This window comes from Dendrobates tinctorius, unplaced genomic scaffold, assembly GCF_039654945.1.
Source record: "Dendrobates tinctorius isolate UK_male_01 unplaced genomic scaffold, ASM3965494v1 ptg000332l, whole genome shotgun sequence".
NCBI lineage: Eukaryota > Metazoa > Chordata > Amphibia > Anura > Dendrobatidae > Dendrobates > Dendrobates tinctorius.
Genome location: NW_027361998.1, coordinates 17,721,846 through 17,735,442, shown reverse-complemented (window position 1 = coordinate 17,735,442; position 13,597 = coordinate 17,721,846). Strand labels below are relative to the sequence as shown.

Below are 13,597 nucleotides of genomic sequence, written 5' to 3'. Positions count from 1 at the left end.
TGTGCTCTGTCCAAGAACTCTTCACCTTCCTTAATGATCTTCAACGTAGCTAACCTCTCTTCTAGATTTTGCAACTTTTCCTCCAACAGGGACACAAGCTTGCATTTGTGGCATGTGAAGTTTGGCTTTTCCACTGGTAAATCTGTGAACATGTAGCAAGAAATGCAGCTCACCAAATGGCTCCTGGCCTCTTCCATCTTGAGATTTCTTAAAAACGATGAAAGATGAGCCAAATTTCGCCGATAGGCGCGTGGTTTTTCCGATTTCCTCTTTTCAGCTGCAACGGCCAAAACCCAGTGATCGTTGAGCTCGCGGAGACTCTTCACTTATCCCAGAAGGCACTGGGAATATGCAAATGATCTCCTCAAGACTCTTCCCCTGGTTTTCCGATTTCCTCTTTTCAGCTGCAACGGCCAAAACCCAGTGATCGTTGAGCTCGCGGAGACTCTTCACTTATCCCAGAAGGCACTGGGAATATGCAAATGATCTCCTCAAGACTCTTCCCCTGGTTTTCCGATTTCCTCTTTTCAGCTGCAACGGCCAAAACCCAGTGATCGTTGAGCTCGCGGAGACTCTTCACTTATCCCAGAAGGCACTGGGAATATGCAAATGATCTCCTCAAGACTCTTCCCCTGGTTTTCCGATTTCCTCTTTTCAGCTGCAACGGCCAAAACCCAGTGATCGTTGAGCTCGCGGAGACTCTTCACTTATCCCAGAAGGCACTGGGAATATGCAAATGATCTCCTCAAGACTCTTCCCCTGGTTTTCCGATTTCCTCTTTTCAGCTGCAACGGCCAAAACCCAGTGATCGTTGAGCTCGCGGAGACTCTTCACTTATCCCAGAAGGCACTGGGAATATGCAAATGATCTCCTCAAGACTCTTCCCCTGGTTTTTTCTCCAATAGCCTTACAAATAAAAGGTTCCTGTGTTGCAAAATGCACTTTGTCCTGTCTTCAGACATAGAGGAATACCTCTTGACTTTGGCTGGCTGTTTTTTTTCTTTTTCAAGTTCATTTCAGCATGTTTATACTTCTTTAGCTTTGCATGGAGTTTCTGAAGTGTAGTGGTTGTCACGTTCACCTCACACGCGAACGGTCCGCAGTTCGAAACTGGATAGAAGCATGACATTAGGCGTTGATATTAAAGCTTTTGACGTTGAGTCTTTGTTCTCTATGGCTCGTCATGACCACAGTAACCTTCCGCAGCCGGTTTCTGTAGTGTAGTGGTTATCACGTTCGCCTAACACGCGAAAGGTCCCCAGTTCGAAACTGGGCAGAAACACAGCTTTTTCTCTTGGAAAACGATCTTTTTGACTTTCCGTGCTTGTTCTTTATTGCTTGTCATGACCACAGCATTTTTTGTTTGTTTGAATCGGTTGGTTTCTGTAGTGTAGCGGTTATCACGTTTGCTTTACACGCAAAAGGTTCTCAGTTCGAAACTGGGCAGAAACACAGCGTTCCTCTTGCAAACTAGCGCTTTTGACAATGAGTGCTTGATCTTTCATGCTTGCCATGACCACAGTAGACCCTCTTGTCTGGTTACTGTAGTGTAGTGATTGTCCTGTTTGCCATCCTCCTGAAAGTTCCCTGTTTTGATCCCGGGCAGAAACATGTGGCTTTTCTTTATTTTGATCACAAACGTATATTGTTGGCTTAATTAGCCTTAGTTAGCATATTCTATTGCTGGTTTAATGAGCATTACTTTTAGCAATGTGATTATTTCTACCCGTTTTTGCTTTTGGCAAGCATGTGTGTTTTTGACAGTGTCTAAGTGTTCCTAATTCAAGTAACACCTGATAGGATCAAGGTGCGAAAGCAGGCATCTAGGTGCTTTTTCTTTTTGGCTTTTGGACAAAGGCATGAGAATGTTTTGTGGAGCATGGTTTTGTTTCCCTGTTTGTTCTTTTTCTCCAATAGCCTGACAAATGAAAGGTTCCTGTGTTGCAAAATGCACTTTGTCCTGTCTTCAGACATAGAGGAAGACCTCTTGACTTTGGCTGGCTGTTTTTTTCTTTTTCAAGTTCATTTCAGCATGTTTAACCCCTTCATGACCCAGCCTATTTTGACCTTAATGACCTGGCCATTTTTTGCATTTCTGACCAGTGTCCCTTTATGAGGTAATAACTCAGGAACGCTTCAACGCATCTTAGCGATTCTGAGATTGTTTTTTCGTGACATATTGGGCTTCATGTTAGTGGTAAATTTAGGTTGAAAATTTTTGCGTTTATTTGTGAAAAAAATGGAAATTTAGCGAAAATTTTGAAAATTTTGCAATTTTCAATTTTTTAATTTTTATTCTGTTAAACCAGAGAGTTATGTGACACAAACTAGTTAATAAATAACATTTCCAACATGTCTACTTTACATCAGCACAATTTTGGAAACAACATTTTTTTTTGTTAGGAAGTTATAAGGGTTAAAAGTTGACCAGTGATTTCTCATTTTTACAGCAAAATTTACAAAACCATTTTTTTTAGGGACCACCTCACATTTAAAGTCACTTTGAGGGGTCTATATGGCAGAAAATACCCAAAAGTGACACCATTCTAAAAACTGCACCCCTCAAGCTACTCAAAACTACATTTAAGAAGATTATTAACCCTTCAGGTGCTTCACAGGAACTAAAGCAACATGGAAGGAAAAAAAGGACATTTTAATTTTTCCAACAAAATTTTTTTTTTAGCATCAATGTTTTCATTTTCACCTGGGCAACAGGATAAAATGGATCCTAAAATTTGTTGAGCAATTTCTCCTGAGTACACTGATACCTCATATGTAGTCATAAACCACTGTTTGGGCGCACGGCAGGGCCCTGAAGGGAAGGAGCGCCATTTGACTTTTGGAATGGAAAATTAGCTCCAATAGTTAGCGGACACCATGTCATGTTTGGACTGCCCCTGTGTGCCTAAACATTGGAGTACCCCCACAAGTGACCCCATTTTGGAAACTAGACACCCCAACGAACTTATCTAGATGCATAGTGAGCACTTTGAACCCCCAGGTAATTCACAAATTGATCTGTAAAAATGAAAAAGTACTTTTTTTTTCACAAAAAAAATTCTTTTTGCCTACATTTTTTCATTTTTTCTTGGGCAACAGGATTAAATGGGTCCTAAGATTTGTTGGGTAATTTCTCCTGAGTACACTGATACCTCATATGTGGTCATAAACCACTGTTTGGGCGCACGGCAGGGCCCTGAAGGGAAGGAGCGCCATTTGACTTTTGGAATGGAAAATTAGCTCCAATAGTTAGCGGACACCATGTCGCGTTTGGAGAGCCCCTGTCTGCCTAAACATTGGAGTACCCCCACAAGTGACCCCATTTTGGAAACTAGACACCCCAACGAACTTAGCTAGATACATAGTGAGAACTTTGAACCCGCAGGTACTTCACAAATCGATCTGTAAAAATGAAAAAGTACTTTTTTTTTACAAAAAATTTCTTTTTGCCTACACTTTTTCATTTTTTCATGGGCAACAGGATAAAGTGGATCCTAAAATTTGTTGGGCAATTGCTCCTGAGTACATTGATACCTCATATGTAGTCATAAACCACTGTTTGGGCGCACGGCAGGGCCCTGAAGGGAAGGAGCGCCATTTGACTTTTTGAATGGAAAGTTAGCTCCAATCATTAGCGGACACCAGGTCGCTTATGGAAAGTATGTAGTGTACGTCAGGTTGGTGTGTGTGGTAGGGTATGCACCACACACCCACCAACCTGACGTACACTACGCCACACACACACACACCAACCTGACGTACACTTCGCCACACATACCAACCTGACACTACATCAGGTTGGTGTGTGTGGCGTAGTGTGCGTCAGGTTGGTGTGTGGTGTAGTGTACGTCAGGTTGGTGTGTGTGGTGTAGTACACACCACACACACACCAACCTGACGTACACTACGCCACACACACACCAACCTGACGTACACTACGCCACACATACCAACCTGACACTACATCAGGTTGGTGTGTGTGGCGTAGTGTACGTCAGGTTGGTGTGTGGTGTGGTGTACGTCAGGTTGGTGTGTGTGGTATAGTATACACCACACACCAATCTGACGTACACTATGCCACACACACACAACAACCTGACGTACACTACGCCACACATACCAACCTGACACTACATCAGGTTGGTGTGTGTTGCGTAGTGTACATCAGGTTGGTGTGTGGTGTGGTGTACGTCAGGTTGGTGTGTGTGGTATAGTATACACCACACACACACCAACCTGATGTACACTATGCCACACACACCAACCTGACGTACACTACGCCACACATACCAATCTGATACATCAGGTTGGTGTGTGTGGCATAGTGTACGTCAGGTTGGTGTGTGGTGTAGTGTACGTCAGGTTGGTGTGTGTGGTGTAGTACACACCACACACACACACCAATCTGATGTACACTACGCCACACACACACACACCAACCTGACGTACAGTACACTACGCCACACATACCAACCTGATACTACATCAGGTTGGTGTGTGTGGCGTAGTGTACGTCAGGTTGGTGTGTGGTGTGGTGTAGTGTAGTGTACGTCAGGTTGCTGTGTGTGGTATAGTATACACCACACACACCAACCTGAAGTACACAATGCCACACACACACACCAACCTGACGTACACTACGCCACACATACCAACCTGATACTACATCAGGTTGGTGTGTGTGGTGTAGTGTACGTCAGGTTGGTGTGTGTGGTGTGGTGTACGTCAGGTTGGTGTGTGTGGTGTGGTGTATGTCAGGCTGGTGTGGGTGAGTTCTGTAGTGGAGTGTCAGGATGTGTTTAGTCCATGGACGTGTGATGAATTCTGAAGCATTCATTCAAACACAGTCCAGGTTTGTCGGGACACGTTTCACATTGGAAACGAGTTTCCCTTCTTGTCCCCCTTTTATAGCATACCCGGCACCGTTTTTTTTTTCTCTCCTCACGGGGAAAATGTTGCCCTGGTACCATACGGGAAACTTGAGTTCCAGGGGTGCTGGGGCGCGCTCCGTCCTCCTCTCCAAAAATCATGGCCTTTATCACCGCCTCCTGGAAATCAAGGAAGGAGTGGTTCTGGCCTGCACATCGTGATAGCACGCATGCGTTATACAGTGCCATTTGTACGAGGTACACAGCCAGTTTTTTGTACCACACCTTCGTTTTCCGCATGGCACTATAGGGCTGGAGGACTTGATCAGAAAGATCAACCCCCCCATGTGATGGTTGTACGCCAGGACACAGTCCGGTTTGTGGACCGGTACTGGGGTACCTCGAATGGTGGTGGCCGTGGTGCCGGGACCATGGATTGTGGTCAAGACAAAGACATCTCTTTTGTCTTTGAACTTGACCACAAGCATGTTGCCGCTACATTGGGCTCGAGTCTCACCCTTTCGGAGAGGCTGCTCAATTAGCGGCAAAGGGAGACCCCTCTGGTTTCTGCGCACGGTACCGCAAGCGACGGTAGCTCTGGCAGAGAGGGATTGAAATAGTGTGATGCTTGTATAAAAGTTATCAACGTACAGATGGTAACCTTTATCAAGCAGAGGGTGGACCAAATCCCACACTATTTTCCCACTCACCCCCAAAGCAAGTGGACATTCTGGGGGCTGGATCCTACTGTCCTTTCCTTGGTAAACTCTAAAGCTGAGAGTGTACCCTGAGGTACTCTCACACAGCTTGTAGAGTTTCATCCCGTACCTTGCCCTTTTGCTGGGCAGGTACTGACGGAACTGAAGCCTCCCTTTGAAGTGGATGAGGGATTCATCCACACAAATTTCCCTTTCGGGAATGTACACTTCAGCAAACTTGTTGTTGAAGTGTTCGACGACTGGCCGAATTTTGAACAGTCTATCAAAATTCGGGTCATCGCGGGGAAGGATTTCAGTGTTGTCCCTGAAATGAAGAAATTTATGAATAGCCTCAAACCGTTTCCGAGTCATCACCATGCCAAATACTGGAGTTTGATATAAAATATCAGTACTCCAGTATTGGTGAATTTCTGGTTTCTTCACAATCCCCATGTGAAGGACCAGTCCCCAATATTTAATCATTTCTACAGAGTCCACAGGACTCCAAGTAGAGAATGAAGAAATTGGGTGTTCCGCCAAAAATTGTTGGGCATACAAGTTTGTTTGCTCCACCATGAGACTGACGATTGACTCCGAGAAAAAGACTTTGAAAAAGTCTATTTCCCTGAAGTTGGCAGTCTCAAACTGGATTCCTGATTGGGGAACAAAATCAGGAATCCGTGGAGCAAAATTTTCAGGGACGGGGGTCCAGGAGGGAGCACTAGTGCTAGGTTGGGCGTCACTAGCACTAGGTTGGGGGAAACTCACACTTGGCTGTGAGACTTCCTCCAAGATACCCGACTCTTCCTCTAAGGCCTCCGACTCTTCCTCTCTGGGCTCCGGACGATTTCTCGTCCTGCGACATCTCGGTGGTGGCAAGTCTGTGTCGCTGGAAGAGGAAGCGTGGGAGGAATAGAGAAAGGTGGGGTCATCTCTCTCACTATCAGTATCAGAGGCAATAATTTCATATGCCTCCTCAACTGAGTAGACCCTTTGGGACTGGGATGAGCGGGACATTGTGCGTGTGGTGTGTGTGCGTGTGTAAAAATCCTTTATTATAGTGTGCGTGTGTGTGTGTATGTGCGAGTGTTTGGTGAAACTTTTTACTGGAGAATGGGCTGTCAGGAGGGGACTGTCAGGCACGCGGGGGGCAGGAGGGGACTGTCAGGCGCGCGGGGGGCAGGAGGGGACTGTCAGGCGCGCGGGGGGCAGGAGGGGACTGTCAGGCGCGCGGGGGGCGCTGAGGAGAATTAGGTGGAGACGGAACCAGCGGCGGCAGCAACAGTGGGGGTGATCAGGGGTGCTGGGGGGTGATCAGGGGTGCTGGGGGGTGATCGGGGCAGAGGGGGGCTGTCAGGCACCGGGGGGCAGGAGGTGGCTGAGGAGATAAGGAAATAAAAAAACCTGCAGCAGCAGGGGATAATCAGGGGTTAATCAGGGGGGCAGGGGTTAATCAGGGGGGGCAGAGGTTAATCAGGGGGGGCAGAGGTTAATGAGGGTGATCACTGGGACACAGGAGGGGGCTCTCAGACAGGAGGCAGTAGGCGGCTGAGGAGCTCGCAGATGTGGATCAGCAGGTGGATGATCGGGGGTGCTGGGGGAGATCAAGGGTGCTGGGGGAGGATCAAGGGTGCTGGGGGAGGATCAAGGGTGCTGGGGGATCACCAGGGGCAGAGGGGGGCTGTCAGGCACCGGGGGGGCAGAAGGTGGCGGAGGAGATAAAGAAATAAAAGAACCTGCAGCAGCAGGGGTTAATCAGGGGGGCAGGGGTTAATTGGGGGGCAGGGGTTAATGAGGGTGATTACTGGGGCTCTCAGTCACAGGAGGCAGTAGGCGGCTGAGGAGCGCAGAAGAGGTAACAGCAGGTGGATGATCGGGAGTGCTGGGGGAGATCGGGGGGTGCTGGGGGAGATCGGGGGTGCTGGGGGAGGATCAAGGGTGCTGGGGGAGGATCAGGGGCAGAGGGGGGCTGTCAGGCACCGGGGGCAGGAGGTGGCGGAGGAGATAAAGAAATAAAAGAACCTGCAGCAGCAGGGGTTAATCAGGGGGGCAGGGGTTAATCAGGGGGGCAGGGGTTAATCAGGGGGGCAGGGGTTAATCAGGGGGGCAGGGGTTAATGAGGGTGATTACTGCGGCACAGTCACAGAAGGCAGTAGGCGGCTGAGGAGCGCAGAGGTAACAGCAGGTGGATGATCGGGGGTGCTGGGGGGAGATCGGGGGTGCTGGGGGGAGATCGGGGGTGCTGGGGGGAGATCGGGGGTGCTGGGGGGAGGATCAGGGAGCAGGGGTGAGTGAGCGGAGGTGGGAGGGGCTGGAATTAGGCGGTGGAGGGGAAGTTATACTACCGGAAGGCAGTGGTGGCAGCGGCAGCGGCGATGACAGCGGTGACAGCGGCGGCGGTGGCGGCGATCGCAGGTCAGGGCGGCAGTCTGGCACCTCGTTCCTCAGCTTCCACGGACAGGATGAAGTTGAGGAACGAGGCAGCCATGATTTTATCCCGCCCCTCCACATCTGATTGGAGGGCTAGCGTCACATGGACGCTAGCTCCAATCAGATGCGAGGGGGGTGACAAAAAGGTCACTGGGAGTGATCGTATCCCCGGGGGGGCGAAGCCACCCCCCCTGGGGTCAAGTCTAGGTCCTCCTGTACCGGCGGGTCGGGTGAACTTTCATTGAACCCGCTCACCCGACCCGCAGGAGGGAGATCTTTTCATGACGCCGCATAGGCGTCATGGGTCGTTTTGCAACGACTTTTCATGACGCCTACGTGGCGTCAAAGGTCGTGAAGGGGTTAAACATCTTTAGCTTTGCATGGAGTTTCTGAAGTGTAGTGGTTGTCACGTTCACCTCACACGCGAACGGTCCCCAGTTCGAAACTGGATAGAAGCATGACATTAGGCATGGATATTAAAGCTTTTGACGTTGAGTCTTTGTTCTCGATGGCTCGTCATGACCACAGTAACCTTCCGCAGATGGTTTCTGTAGTGTAGTGGTTATCACGTTCGCCTAACACGCGAAAGGTCCCCAGTTTAAAACTGGGCAGAAACACACTGTTACCCTTTAGTATCCAAGCTTTTGACTTTCAGTTCTTGATCTCGATTGCTTGTTGTCACCACAGTAAGCGCTTGCCTCCAGTTTCTGTAGTGTAGCGGTTATCACGTTCGCCTCACACGCGAAAGGTCCCCAGTTCGAAACTGGGCAGAAACACAGCTTTTTCTCTTGGAAAACGATCTTTTTGACTTTCAGTGCTTGTTCTTTATTGCTTGCCATGACCACAGCATTTTTTGTTTGTTTGAATCGGTTGGTTTCTGTAGTGTAGCGGTTATCACGGTTGCTTTTCACGCAAAAGGTCCTCAGTTCGAAACTGGGCAGAAACACAGCGTTCCTCTTGCAAACTAGCGATTTTGACACTGAGTGCTTGATCTTTAATGCTTGCCATGACCACAGTAAACGCTCTTGTCTGGTTACTGTAGTGTAGTGATTGTCCTGTTTGCCATCCTCCTGAAAGTTCCCTGTTTTGATCCCGGGCAGAAACATGTGGCTTTTCTTTATTTTGATCACAAACGTATATTGTTGGCTTAATTAGCTTTAGTTAGCATATTCTATTGCTGGTTTAATGAGCATTACTTTTACCAATGTGATTATTTCTACCCGTTTTTGCTTTTGGCAAGCATGTGTGTTTTTGACAGTGTCTAAGTGTTCCTAATTCAAGTAACACCTGATAGGATCTAGGTGCGAAAGCAGGCATCTAGGTGCTTTTTCTTTTTGGCTTTTGGACAAAGGCATGAGAATGTTTTGTGGAGCATGGTTTTGTTTCCCTGTTTGTTCTTTTTCTCCAATAGCCTGACAAATGAAAGGTTCCTGTGTTGCAAAATGCACTTTGTCCTGTCTTCAGACATAGAGGAAGACCTCTTGACTTTGGCTGGCTGTTTTTTTCTTTTTCAAGTTCATTTCAGCATGTTTAAACATCTTTAGCTTTGCATGGAGTTTCTGAAGTGTAGTGGTTGTCACGTTCACCTCACACGCGAACGGTCCCCAGTTCAAAACTGGACAGAAACATGACATTAGGCGTTGATATTAAAGCTTTTGACGTTGAGTCTTTGTTCTCGATGGCTCGTCATGACCACAGTAACCTTCCGCAGCCGGTTTCTGTAGTGTAGTGGTTATCACGTTCGCCTAACACGCGAAAGGTCCCCAGTTCGAAACTGAGCAGAAACACGATGTTTCTATTTGGTATCCAAGCTTTTGACTTTCTGTTCTTGATCTTGATTGCTTGTTGTCACCACAGTAAGCGCTTGCATCTGGTTTCTGTAGTGTAGCGGTTATCACGTTCACCTCCCACGTGACAGGTCCCCAGTTCGAAACTGGGCAGAAACACAGCTTTTTCTCTTGGAAAACGATCTTTTTGACTTTCAGTGCTTGTTCTTTATTGCTTGCCATGACCACAGCATTTTTTTTTTGGTTGAATTGGTTGGTTTCTGTAGTGTAGCTGTTATCACATTCGCTTTACATGTGAAAGGTCCTCAGTTCGAAACTGGGCAGAAACACAGCGTTCCTCTTGCAAACTAGTGCTTTTGACAATGAGTGCTTGATCTTTAATGCTTGCCATGACCACAGTAAACGCTCTTGTCTGGTTACTGTAGTGTAGTGATTGTCCTGTTTGCCATCCTCCTGAAAGTTCCCTGTTTTGATCCCGGGCAGAAACATGTGGCTTTTCTTTATTTTGATCACAAACGTATATTGTTGGCTTAATTAGCCTTAGTTAGCATATTCTATTGCTGGTTTAATGAGCATTACTTTTACCAATGTGATTATTTCTACCCGTTTTTGCTTTTGGCAAGCATGTGTGTTTTTGACAGTGTCTAAGTGTTCCTAATTCAAGTAACACCTGATAGGATCAAGGTGCGAAAGCAGGCATCTAGGTGCTTTTTCTTTTTGGCTTTTGGACAAAGGCATGAGATTGTTTTGTGGAGCATGGTTTTGTTTCCCTGTTTGTTATTTTTCTCCAATAGCCTGACAAATGAAAGGTTCCTGTGTTGCAAAATGCACTTTGTCCTGTCTTCAGACATAGAGGAAGACCTCTTGACTTTGGCTGGCTGTTTTTTTCTTTTTCAAGTTCATTTCAGCATGTTTAAACATCTTTAGCTTTGCATGGAGTTTCTGAAGTGTAGTGGTTGTCACGTTCACCTCACACGCGAACGGTCCCCAGTTCGAAACTGGATAGAAGCATGACATTAGGCGTTAATATTAAAGCTTTTGACGTTGAGGCTTTGTTCTCGATGGCTCGTCATGACCACAGTAACCTTCCACAGCCGGTTTCTGTAGTGTAGTGGTTATCAGGTTCGCCTAACACGCGAAAGGTCCCCAGTTCGAAACTGGGCAGAAACACGCTGTTACCCTTTGATATCCAAGGTTTTGATTTTCAGTTTTTGATCTCAATTGCTTGTTGTCACTACAGTAAGCATTTCCATCCATTTTCAGTAGTGTAGCGGTTATCACGTTCGCCTCACATGCGAAACGTCCCCAGTTCGAAACTGGGCAGAAACACAGCTTTTTCTCTTGGAAAACGATATTTTTGACTTTCAGTGCTTGTTCTTTATTGCTTGCCATGACCACAGCATATTTTGATTGTTTGAATCGGTTGGTTTCTGTAGTGTAGTGGTTATCACGTTCGCTTTACACGCAAAAGGTCCCCAGTTCGAAACTGGACAGAAATACAGCTTTTTCTCTTGGAAAACGATATTTTTGACTTTCAGTGCTTGTTCTTTATTGCTTGCCATGACCACCGCATTTTTTGTTTCTTTGAATTGGTTGGTTTCTGTAGTGTAGTGGTTATCATGTTCGCCTAACACGCGAAAAGTCCCCAGTTCGAAACTGGGCAGAAACACGCTGTTACCCTTTGATATCCAAGCTTTTGACTTTCAGTTCTTGATCTCGATTGCTTGTTGTCACCACAGTAAGCGCTTGCATCCGTTTTCTGTAGTGTAGCGGTTATCACGTTCGCCTCACATGCGAAAGGTCCCCAGTTCAAAACTGGGCAGAAACACAGCTGTTTCTCTTGGGAAACGAGCTCTTTGACTTTCAGTGCTTGTTCTTTATTGCTTGCCATGACCACAGCATTTGTTGTTTGCTTGAATCGGTTGGTTTCTGAAGTGTAGTGGTTATCACGTTCGCTTTACACGCATTGATATTAAAGCTTTTGACGTTGAGTCTTTGTTCTCGATGGCTCGTCATGACCACAGTAACCTTCCTCAGCCGGTTTCAGTAGTGTAGTGGTTATCACGTTCGCCTAACACGCGAAAGTTCCCCAGTTCGAAACTGGATAGAAGCATGACATTAGGCGTTGGTATTAAAGCTTTTGACGTTGAGTCTTTGTTCTCGATGGCTCGTCATGACCACAGTAACCCTCCTTAGCTGGTTTCTGTAGTGTAGTGGTTATCACGTTCCCCTAACATGCGAAAGGTCCCCAGTTCGAAACTGGGCAGAAACAAGCTGTTACCCTTTGGTATCCAAGCGTTTGACTTTCAGTTCTTGATCTCGATTGCTTGTTGTCTCCACAGTAAGTGCTTGCATTCGGTTGCTGTAGTGTAGCGGTTATCACGTTCGCCTCACGCGCGAAAGGTCCCCAGTTTGAAACTGGGCAGAAACACAGCTTTTTCTCTTGGAAAACGATCTTTTTGACTTTCAGTGCTTGTTCTTTATTGCTTGCCATGACCACAGCATTTTTTGTTTGTTTGAATCGGTTGGTTTCTGTAGTGTAGCGGTTATCACGTTCGCTTTACACGTGAAAGGTCCTCAGTTCGAAACTGGGCAGAAACACAGCGTTCCTCTTGCAAACTAGCGCTTTTGACAATGAGTGCTTGATCTTTAATGCTTGCCATGACCACAGTAAACGCTCTTGTCTGGTTACTGTAGTGTAGTGATTGTCCTGTTTGCCATCCTCCTGAAAGTTCCCTGTTTTGATCCCGGGCAGAAACATGTGGCTTTTCTTTATTTTGATCACAAATGTATATTATTCGCTTAATTAGCATTAGTTAGCATATTCTATTGCTGGTTTAATGAGCATTACTTTTACCAATGTGATTATTTCTACCCGTTTTTGCTTTTGGCAAGCATGTGTGTTTTTGACAGTGTCTAAGTGTTCCTAATTCAAGTAACACCTGATAGGATCAAGGTGCGAAAGCAGGCATCTAGGTGCTTTTTCTTTTTGGCTTTTGGACAAAGGCATGAGAATGTTTTGTGGAGCATGGTTTTGTTTCCCTGTTTGTTCTTTTTCTCCAATAGCCTGACAAATTAAAGGTTCCTGTGTTGCAAAATGCACTTTGTCCTGTCTTCAGACATAGAGGAAGACCTCTTGACTTTGGCTGGCTGTTTTTTTCTTTTTCAAGTTCATTTCAGCATGTTTAAACATCTTTATCTTTGCATGGAGTTTCTGAAGTGTAGTGGTTGTCACTAGAGTTGAGCGACTTTTGGTTTTTTAGGGTCGCGTTTCGTGAAACCCGACTTTTCCAAAAGTCGGGTCGAGCAAGATCGTCCGATTATAGGGAAAAGTCGGGGTCGTCCCGAAACACGAAACCCAATGTAAGTCAATGGGGAATAAAAGTCGGCAGTGAGAGGAGGACAGGAAACACACCTACAGTGCCCATTTGAATGCCAAAAGCATCAATTCTTCTTACTTAAGCTTGTCAACCTTAATTAACTTCATAATACAAGTTACGCACTGAAAAATGGGGGTTATTTGGCTAAATTTGTGGGGGGGGAGGGCTGGCTGCAGGTTTTCATGTGCCCTGGGCGAAAGAGCGCCCCTTTAACACATACCAAAACTCATCATGCTCCGATACGGCAGAGAAATAGCGGTATAGTACAATGAAAAATACCTCACTTTTTACATCTCATGACGAGGCCCATCTATTTCTCCATACAAAATCATTGGTCCCATATAATGTTTGAAACAGTATATGATGAGCTCCACATAATGCTACAGTATATGTTGGTCCCCATGGATGAAGCTCCACTGTCTTATGGGCCCAAA

General features: G+C 46.4%; 10 non-coding genes across 10 annotated transcripts; all 10 read left to right on the top strand.

Annotated features, from left to right (window-relative positions):
• Positions 1-1,209: 1,209 nt before the first annotated feature.
• On the top strand, positions 1,210-1,282 carry TRNAV-AAC (transfer RNA valine (anticodon AAC)). The gene has a single exon. It is a non-coding gene; the product is annotated as a tRNA-Val (tRNA).
• A 97-nt stretch (positions 1,283-1,379) lies between these two features.
• Positions 1,380-1,452, top strand: TRNAV-UAC (transfer RNA valine (anticodon UAC)). The gene has a single exon. It is a non-coding gene; the product is annotated as a tRNA-Val (tRNA).
• A 7,088-nt stretch (positions 1,453-8,540) lies between these two features.
• On the top strand, positions 8,541-8,613 carry TRNAV-AAC (transfer RNA valine (anticodon AAC)). The gene has a single exon. It is a non-coding gene; the product is annotated as a tRNA-Val (tRNA).
• Positions 8,614-8,699: 86 nt separating this feature from the next.
• Positions 8,700-8,772, top strand: TRNAV-CAC (transfer RNA valine (anticodon CAC)). The gene has a single exon. It is a non-coding gene; the product is annotated as a tRNA-Val (tRNA).
• Positions 8,773-8,869: 97 nt separating this feature from the next.
• Positions 8,870-8,942, top strand: TRNAE-UUC (transfer RNA glutamic acid (anticodon UUC)). The gene has a single exon. It is a non-coding gene; the product is annotated as a tRNA-Glu (tRNA).
• Positions 8,943-9,710: 768 nt separating this feature from the next.
• On the top strand, positions 9,711-9,783 carry TRNAV-AAC (transfer RNA valine (anticodon AAC)). Its single transcript has one exon. It is a non-coding gene; the product is annotated as a tRNA-Val (tRNA).
• Positions 9,784-9,869: 86 nt separating this feature from the next.
• On the top strand, positions 9,870-9,942 carry TRNAG-CCC (transfer RNA glycine (anticodon CCC)). The gene has a single exon. It is a non-coding gene; the product is annotated as a tRNA-Gly (tRNA).
• Positions 9,943-11,379: 1,437 nt separating this feature from the next.
• Positions 11,380-11,452, top strand: TRNAV-AAC (transfer RNA valine (anticodon AAC)). The gene has a single exon. It is a non-coding gene; the product is annotated as a tRNA-Val (tRNA).
• An 85-nt stretch (positions 11,453-11,537) lies between these two features.
• On the top strand, positions 11,538-11,611 carry TRNAV-CAC (transfer RNA valine (anticodon CAC)). Its single transcript has one exon. It is a non-coding gene; the product is annotated as a tRNA-Val (tRNA).
• Positions 11,612-12,311: 700 nt separating this feature from the next.
• TRNAV-UAC (transfer RNA valine (anticodon UAC)) lies at positions 12,312-12,384 on the top strand. Its single transcript has one exon. It is a non-coding gene; the product is annotated as a tRNA-Val (tRNA).
• Positions 12,385-13,597: the final 1,213 nt, after the last annotated feature.